Raw genomic sequence first — 9,460 nt, 5'->3', positions numbered from 1 at the left:
CATTAGGTAGTGCTCTACACTGCTAGAGCTGAGCCATCCAATTAGATAAAAATAACGTCCGTGGTCACCTGTTATGGGTACTGAAATTGTAAGCATCCTTTGAATTAATGCTTGCCATTTTCGTTCTTAAAACGAATATACTTAACAATAGAAAAGGTTTCTGTTCTTAAAACGAATATATCGTTTTATTTATTTTTCACTTTTTATTTAATTTTAATTTTTTAATTTCCATCTTTTTTATTTATTTATTTATTTATTTAATTTTATAATATATGGTCCCTAGATAAGGGACATATCAGATTTAAACTGATAAGAACAGATATTATACTTGATCTTAGCCAAAAAGCCAAGATCTGATCTATGATTGATGCGTCAAGCGCCATATCCTATTTTGTTAGGAAGGGAATGCGTAGATAATAATTCTTCCCTTGCAATGCAGCTAAAACCCCATCTGTTGCTGATGTCCAGTGTCTGTATCCCATATGACATATTTGGTAATTGGTGATTATGTCTGGATACGAGTAGATCGGCATCTGGTGTTCCATATCGTGTAGAAACATCAGCAAATACTATAGCCCAATATCCATTTGGTGTTCTCCTCCAAATTCCTCTCTCGATATATCACCTCGACTAGAAGATTATGTGTTGTAAAATTCTATTGTGTATCCCCGGATACTGTTTAAGATATGAGTGTCAAAAAGTTATTTATTCGATGTCTTCTCGCACCAACCTCCTTGCTTCCTTCTGGTTTTACAATTTCTGGATCCCCGAGGCCGTGTGTTGTGGGTGTACACATCTTCCAGCATAGGGGCGATACCTTTGAGGATGATGTTTGGACGTTTAGATGAGCTCCAGTTTGGCTTCATTGTCCAACTCCTTGACCTTCTAGATAGGTCACCCCCAAATAAAAAGATTTTGCTAGGAGGTTTCGGGTTTACACAGGCCCGCGTCAATCCCAGTTGGATGTAACCAGATGCATAAATTGATTAGTACATTCAGGGATTTACAATCCCCGGTGGCAAGTGACAGCTATGGTGTCAGCTAATGTTTGCCCCTGCAGTAGATAGAAAACATATGGTCTATGCTGGCTTCTAACCTGGTTTGTAGATCTTTCCCAGTTAGCTTTACTCACAGCTGTACTGTTGTTCCCCCTGAAACATAGACAGACAGTCCCGTGTGACGTCCCAGATGGGAATGGAATTTGTTTGTAAATTTTTGGACTGCTAAGTCCTTCAGTCACAACATAAGTATTCCTGTATTTCTATCAGGAAAGGTCCAATAATGCACTCTATGTACTTTGTGACTTAGAAAAGGCATCACCTCATTGTTACAGCTCTTACATCTGTTTACCTGTCCAGGGTTTGCCCTAGACTTGACCCCAGCACTCTTCTGACAGAAGAGTCTACTGGGGAGAGAGAAGCATGATTATAGCCCTATAGAAAAGGTGCTGCTTCCTTCTCCCTGAGTCTGTCTTTTCCTCAACCACTTCCCTGTAATAGTAGAAGTGAAATACAGCCCTGTATAAGGTGCTGCTATGGGACTTACCCACTGGAGGATTTCTTCTTGGACCTGCATCGCTGCAAAACGGTATGTTCTCGCAGGTGCATGTCCCGCAGTGCCAACGCGGTGCAGTGTACACGGCCACTGTGCCGCCTGTATCCCCGTTGGCCTACGTTGCTCCAAAGCGCGGTGCAGTGCTCACAGCACTGAGCCGCCCGTACTGCCGTTAGCCTGCGGTGCTCCAACGCGGTTCAGTCCCTCGGGGAGCTGGCCGCTCGCAATCCGCAGGTCTGGCAGTTTTAACGCGGTGCAGTGCTTCCCGCACTGTGCCGCTCCTTCTCCACTTGGGCCTGGGGAGCTCCAACGCGGTGCAGTCCTCTCGGTGAACTGGCCGCTCGCGACCCAGGCCCAGCGGCTCCAACGCGTACTCGGTGCTCTCGGGCACTGACCGCTTGCCGCTATTTTTAGTGCTGTGGAAAACCCCAGCACCTTCCAGCCCCTCGGACCCATGTAGTATAGGTCCGTGGGGCTGTTGTCCGAGCCGTCAGAATGACGGCTCCAGAATGCTCCACCGCTGTCAGCGTCCTGCTGGAGCTGAGGTCGGCTCCGGCTCCCGTTTAAGGGAGATAGTGGTGCCCCCGGCCGTTTTCATCAGCCTGCCTGTAAAAAAGGTAAGTCAAGAAACTAAGTTCTCCTACCTTACTTGTTGCAGGTTCAACCCTGCCGTTTGGGAGGAACGTCCTCCCCTCGTAATGACTTGTTCACAATGCGTGTAGCGATAATGACACACGTGCGTAGTGGCGGGTTCTTCATGTAGTCACTCACGTGACTCCGAAGTAAAATTAAAGTTAATGCTCCAAGTCAATGTTCATACATACAATACTCTTTCTGTCTCCACATGTGCTGACTGATCTGTGTAAAATGTTGATGTGTTCCGTTTTTATGATAGTTCATGTATTGTCATCTATACTGGATACTAACACAGGTAACAGTGATAAGTCCAATCATTTTAACTGTTTGATTTCAATTGAGCATTGAGCAATCAAAATACCCCCCAAAAATACTTTTGATTTAATTCCAACTTTCTTGGAGCCAATGTAAAATTAAGCATTAAATCCAACAAAACCACCTAAATCATTGGAGACTAAGCACGAAGATGAGAATCAGAGGACATAGGTTTAAAGTGAGGGGGGAAAGATTTATTAGGAACCTGAGGGGTAGCTTTTGCACACAATGGGTGGTGGGTGTATGGAATGCGTTGCTGGAGGAGGTAGCTGAGGCAGGTACTATCACAATGTTTAAGAAACATTTAGACAGGTACATGGATAGGATAGATTTAGAGGGATATTGGCCAAATGCAGGTAGGTGGGCTGAGTGTAGATGGGACATGTCGGTCAGTGTGGGCACACTGGGCCGAAGGGCCTGTTTCCATGCTGTATGAACAAGGGCTACTATCAACTAGCCTCTAATGCACCACATACTCTCTGACAATACAGGTTCATGGTGGGACCCTAAGAATCATGGACTGCTTCCCATTTCTAAGAAGCCATCTCATGGCAAAGGCAGTAATTAAAGATTAAATTCTTCACTACCATCAATGCCATTGGTCATTGAGGAAATTAATATTTGGAGTTCATGTTTCAAACCTCGGTAACAGTTGTGAAACGAAAACTGTATTTGCGCTCTGTTGTGGTGGGAGATTACTGGATCAACAATAAAAGGTTCAGGGATCTCTTAAAGCTTCCTTAAAGAAATTCATAATCCATACTGATTCCTGGGGATTTCTGGCCCATAAGCGTTCAAAGTGGAGAATGAGTATTTAGGATGATATTGTGAACCTGGTGTCTTTGTATCAGGATCAAACAGAAGCCCTGGGTAAGCAGCAGAAGAAGCACACTCATACCCACCAGCTTCTATGGGCCCCGCATCAGTCTCTTCAGCCATCTCAGAACCCACAAAACTGTAGTGGAAGCAATTTATCCTCATTCCTAAAAGACTGCCGAAGAAGGAATATAAATGTAATTTAGTGACTGCCGTTTAAAGTACTTAATTGACTTGTAGCCTGGATGAGATGACCTGCGATGCATAAGAATCCAATCTTTCTTTATTTGTAAAATATTGTACAAGATATAGAAAAATCCGTGACTCTAAAAGGAAGGAATTTGCATTTATAAAGTACGTTTCACATTCTTTCAAGATGTCTGAATTCGCTTCACAGTCAATGAATTGCTTTTTGAAGTGGAGTCACTATTGTTATGGAGACAAATGTTTTAGCAAATGTGCACATGGCAAAGTGCCACAAAAAGCAAGATAAATGACTGTACAATCACAGGAAAAAAAAGCCCATTCAGCCAGTAAGCCTGTGCCAAACATTGCCAAGGAAATGAAAGTTTTACAATCCTGGCGCATTAATTCTGTTCCTAATGATTCCATAAAATTAGAGGCAAGAAATGGATTAACTCTTTTTCTCAGCACTCACGCCTACATTTTACTTGCTGTACTGAGGGAAGTGAATGTTCATTGATTCCTCTCTGAATGTGGAGTAAATTTGCTCTCACTTTAGTTGTTGATATGTTAACTTAAAGATATCAAATGACATTGCTCCCTTTTCTCTGAATAAACGGTACCGACATTTGGGTCTAATTGGTACTTATAAAATTGGAAATTGGAAATACATCTTATATCCAGATTCTTTTAAATCTCTGTTAATAGTTTATCAACAGTTTTGTAGAAAATCCTGGAACTTACTTCTTAACCTAATCTAATTAATGATCTCAGCTCCCAGTCAAGTTTATTTATGTTTTAAAGAAAATAAAGGTCCTGTTCCTGTATTGTACTGTTCTGTGTCCTTGATTGGTGACCAAGATGGGTGGATGTTTACATTATTTGGGAATTAAGGAATTTCGGGTCCAGGGAATGTTGGAACAGAAATTAAGATCAGATCATCTCATTGAGGTGCAGAGCTGGCTTTAGATTTGTTTTTCCTATATTCTAACTTAGCAATGTCAAAATTGCACAGAATCCCCCAGTTCGATAGTTTCTCTGTAGAGTAGAAACCAGTGTCAATTGATTCCACAAGAACTGACGATGAAGAAAGCACCCCTAATCCAATCTTTTAAAGAATGTTATAAAAACAGAAAACACTGGAAATGCTCAGCAGATTAAACAATACCTGAGGAAATTGAAGAAGTTAACATTTCAGGTCCAAGACCTTTGTCAGAAATGATATTCATTTTCATTTTTGAAAGAAAGATGTTCAAAATGATGACAATCCTGGAGCATTTAGATTTTAATGACAAACCACTGTATATTGCAGACATGCAGCAGTGATGTAGAGACAGGAGTGTTTAATAGTGATATACACCAGTATCAATGAAATTCTTACTTACTTTCTGCTGCTTTATTGGCACAACAATTAAATATATGATAATCAATAATAATTCATCGGTAATCCTCGGTAACCAGACCATGATTACACCGACAAAGCAAACCGATCAAATGATCGTGCTATTATCAAATATCATAATTATTTGATTGATTTGCACAGTATACTGCACATAGTGCAATTTATACAAAGTCCATAGTAGTTAGTTGCTGAGGTAAGGTTGTGGTTAATGTGGTTCAGGAGCCTGGTGTATCAGTACAGTCAATATTTTCTTCTTTTCTCTACACAGGGAAGCTCTTTCCCCTTTGAAACATCTACACATTTCATTGTTGGTACAATGAGAGTGCAACAATTCACATGTTTAAAGTTATTTATATAGAAGGGTTCAAAGAATGGAAAAAACATTGAGTTTTTTAGTTTAGTTTAGAGATACAGCGCGGAAACAGGCCCTTGGCCCCACCGAGTCCGCACTAATGAGCGATCCCCGCACACTATCCTACACACATTAGGGACAATTTACATTTATATCAAGCCAATTAATCTACAAACCTGTACGTCTTTGGAGTCTGACATGCAGTCACGGAGAGAAGGTAAAACTCCATACAGACAGTACCGTGGTCGGGATAAAACCTTGGTTTCCAGCGTTGCAAGCGTTGTAAAGGGGCTGTCCCACTGCGGCGACCTAATTGGCGAGTTTAGGAGAGGTTGAAAAAATGTCATGTTATAACCATATAATAACCATATAACAATTACAGCACGGAAACAGGCCATCTCGGCCCTACAAGTCCGTGCCGAACAACTTTTTTCCCTTAGTCCCACCTGCCTGCACTCATACCATAACCCTCCATTTCCTTCTCATCCATATGCCTATCCAATTTATTTTTAAATGATACCAACGAACCTGCCGCCACCACTTCCACTGGAAGCTCATTCCACACCGCTACCACTCTCTGAGTAAAGAAGTTCCCCCTCATGTTACCCCTAAACTTCTGTCCCTTAATTCTGAAGTCATGTTGAAGTCTGTTGAAGACCTCCTTCGACCTCCTTCGACTATGTTGAAGACTAGCTTCGACCAGCTTCGAGTAGCTTTGGGAAAATTGGACACCGAATAGTGGAGAGTGAAGACGACCTCCTTCGATCTCCTTCGATCTCCCTTCGACTCTGTTGAAGACTATCTACGACTACCTTCGACAACCCTCGATTACCTTCGACTACCCTCGATTACCTACGAATAACATGCCGACCTACTACGACCTACTTCGACTAACCCTACAAGTAAAAAAGTATCGATTTTTTTCCATGGCGACTTGTTTTTACTCGCGGGCATTTTTCAACATGTTGAAAAATACGCCGCAACCTAGCTGAGGCCTCGAGTACGCGGGGACTATTCTCGAGCATGAAGGGGAGTTACAAAGACCTCCTTGGACCTTGTGTCGACCATGCTGATTTGAGGGCAAACTCGTCTGAACTCGCGGATGAGGTCGCTGCAGCTGGACAGCCCCTTAAGGCAGCAACTCTACGGTCCTCCATGATCTCACCGTGCCGCCCATTAAGTAAATTAAGTAACATATTTTTAAAAGCAGACAGCATTTGAAATGTTACTGTGATGTGTAATTGTTCCAGAGTCTGAAGGGTGTCAGCAATGAGTTCCAAGTCTACACCACTCTCAAATAACACAACTATATTATGTCTCACAGACTCTTTTGGTCTCCATCCTTTCACAGATAGTTTTCTTTGTAACTTACAACATATTTGATTTCCATCTTTTATTTTTTCTCTGAAGACTCTATGAAGAATGCTCAGCACAGTGGCACAGAGGTAGAGTCGTTGCCTTTCAGTGCCAGAGACCCAGGTGGTGTCTGTATGGAGTTTGCATGTTTTCCTTGTGAATGCGTAGATTTTCTCCAGGTGCTTCGGTATCCCCTAACATTCCAAAGACGCGTGGGTTGATAGGTTAATTGGCTCCTGTAATTTGTCCCTAGAGTGTAGGGTAGAAATAGTGTAAGGGGTGATTGTTGGTTGGCGTGGACTCGGTTGGCTGAGGGGCCTGTTTCCACGCAGTATCTCTAACCTCAACCCTAACCCTTGCCCGACCCTCCCAGGTCAACCCGTGATCGCTGGTCAATGAGATCATGGAGGACCACCGTGAGGGGGGGGGGGGGAGGGAGGGGAAGAACAATGGAGGGACCACTGTGAGGGAGGTGGGGGAGGAAAATGGACAACGGGGGGACGGGGACAAAGGAAAATGGGGACCCGGCGTGGGGGAACAGTTGGAGGTGGGGGGGCGGCATGCTATGTAACGTTGTCAGCGCCGTTGGTGGCTGCTATTTGTATACATTGTGTACGCAAGCAAAGAATCTCATTGTGCCTAGTTTCCTACTCCTATTCCAATTCCTAAACTAAACTAAACTCTTCAATGTGAAATGTCAACATTATTTTTCTCTCCCCACTGATTTCCCCTGAGTGTTTCCAACACCTTCAATTTTTAATTTAGATTTCCAGAATCTACAGTATTTTCAATTCTAGTCATGGAAACATAGAGTTCAGTTACTGATCTTTTCAGCCCATCTCATCCATTCAGCCCATCTCATCCATTCAGCCCATCTCATCCATTCAGCCCGTCTCATCCATTCAGCCCATCTCATCCATTCAGCCCATCTCATCCATTCAGCCCATCTCATCCATTCAGCCCATCTCATCCATTCAGCCCATCTCATCCATTCAGCCCATCTCATCCATTCACCCCATCTCATCCATTCAGCCCATCTCATCCATTCACCCCATTCCATCCATTCAGCCCATCTCATCCATTCACCCCATTCCATCCATTCAGCCCATCTCATCCATTCAGCCCATCTCATCCATTCAGCCCATCTCATCCATTCACCCCATTCCATCCATTCAGCCCATCTCATCCATTCAGCCCATTCCATCCATTCTAACTGTGATGCATATCCACACTAATCCCATCTCTCTGCATTAGACTCTTGGCCCTCAACTCTGTCCCTATCAAAGTACCATAAGATAATGTAAGTACTGTAAGTAAGAGTGAGAGTAGTAAATATCGTGACTGGTCGCATCAATTCCAATGCACTGGAACTGGTCCATCACACTATTCCCACTATCAAAAGTATTACCTGAGACACTGCTTCAGGAAGACAGCATCTATCAGTGAAGCCCTCACCACTCTGGCCATGGAATCATCCCACAGCAAACATGGACCTGTTTTCTAATTGTGTTTGCACTTAGTACATTCTTTTTGGCACTTTTTTTTCACTGTCTTTCTGAAGTTATAATCATGTTTATATGAATGTATAATATATGTTTTTCATAAGTTCATGAATAGGATGAGCAGAATTCGGCCATTCGGCCCATCAAGTCAACACCACCCCACTCAATCATGTCAGATGTATCTCTCCCTCTCAACCCCATTCTCCTGTCTTCTCCCGGTAACCCCTGACACCCGTACTAATGAAGAACCTATCAATCTTTTGTGTATGGTCTGGGTTTATGTGTCTATTATGTGATTGCACTGGTACCTCTCTTGATCTGTGCACATTACAATAAACTTGACTTAATGTGACCTGTTGTCATTGTATTTGCCTCTTCCTCTTCTAATAGCTCTCCTTTATGTCTGCTTGATTGCTTTCTCTCTCTCTCTCTCTCTCTCTCTCTCTCTCACACACACACGTACACTCACTCACACTCACTCACTCACTCACACACTCATTCCTCTCTTTGCTCCTTTTGTTTTATGATCACCATTGCTGAGTTCCCGCGTATTCTTCTTCTTGCGTATGGCATGCACAGCCTAAAGTTGTTGGACAACTTGGTCTATTTGATCTTATTTGATTGTGCACACCATGTTGATTGCATTTGTTGAAACAGGGCGGACCACGTGAAGGTTGCAATCTCCCACCCCTCCCGCATATTCAACTTTTGGGACGACATTGTTCAGAAATCATCTCAACCAGCCATTTAAACACTGTGGCTGCAAGAGCAGGTCAGAGTTATGCCCCTGTCCCACTTAGGAAACCTGAACGGAAACCTCTGGAGACTTTGCGCCCCACCCAAGGTTTCCGTGTGGTTCCCGGAGGTTGCAGGTGGTTGCCGGAGGTTGCAGGTAGTGGAAGCAGGTAGGGAGACTGACAAAAACCTCTGGGAACCGCACGGAAACCTTGGATGGGGTGCAAAGTCTCCAGAGGTTTCCGTTCAGGTTTCCTAAGTGGGACAGGGGCATTAGGTATTCTGTGTCAAGTGATCCACCCCCTGTCATTCCAAAGTCTCTCCACTGTTTACCTCAAGAATGTAATGGAACACTCTTTACTTGTCAGGATGTGCAACTCCATCGACCCTTATGATGGTCACAACCGTTTAAAACAAATCAGCTCTCTTGCTTGGCACCAGGCTCTCCACCGAAATATACATTTCCTCTGCCACCAGCCCACATTGGCTACAGTTGTACAACTTACAAAATACATTGCAGTTACCCACCAAGACCCTGCAGACAGCACCCCTAAACTTATGACCTCAGTTACCATGAAGGACAGCAGGTTCTTGGAAAAACCAACATCT

The 9,460-nt window shown here is 43.4% G+C and overlaps 1 pseudogene; it reads right to left on the bottom strand.

Annotated features, from left to right (window-relative positions):
• Nucleotides 1-251: 251 nt before the first annotated feature.
• LOC116974754 lies at nucleotides 252-358 on the bottom strand (annotated as a pseudogene).
• Between the last annotated feature and the right edge of the window lie 9,102 nt (nucleotides 359-9,460).

Source organism: Amblyraja radiata, chromosome 6 (genome assembly GCF_010909765.2).
Source record: "Amblyraja radiata isolate CabotCenter1 chromosome 6, sAmbRad1.1.pri, whole genome shotgun sequence".
Classification (NCBI taxonomy): Eukaryota; Metazoa; Chordata; class Chondrichthyes; order Rajiformes; family Rajidae; genus Amblyraja; species Amblyraja radiata.
The sequence above is the reverse complement of the archived record's forward strand: the minus strand, read 5'-3'. Positions and strand labels throughout refer to the sequence as shown.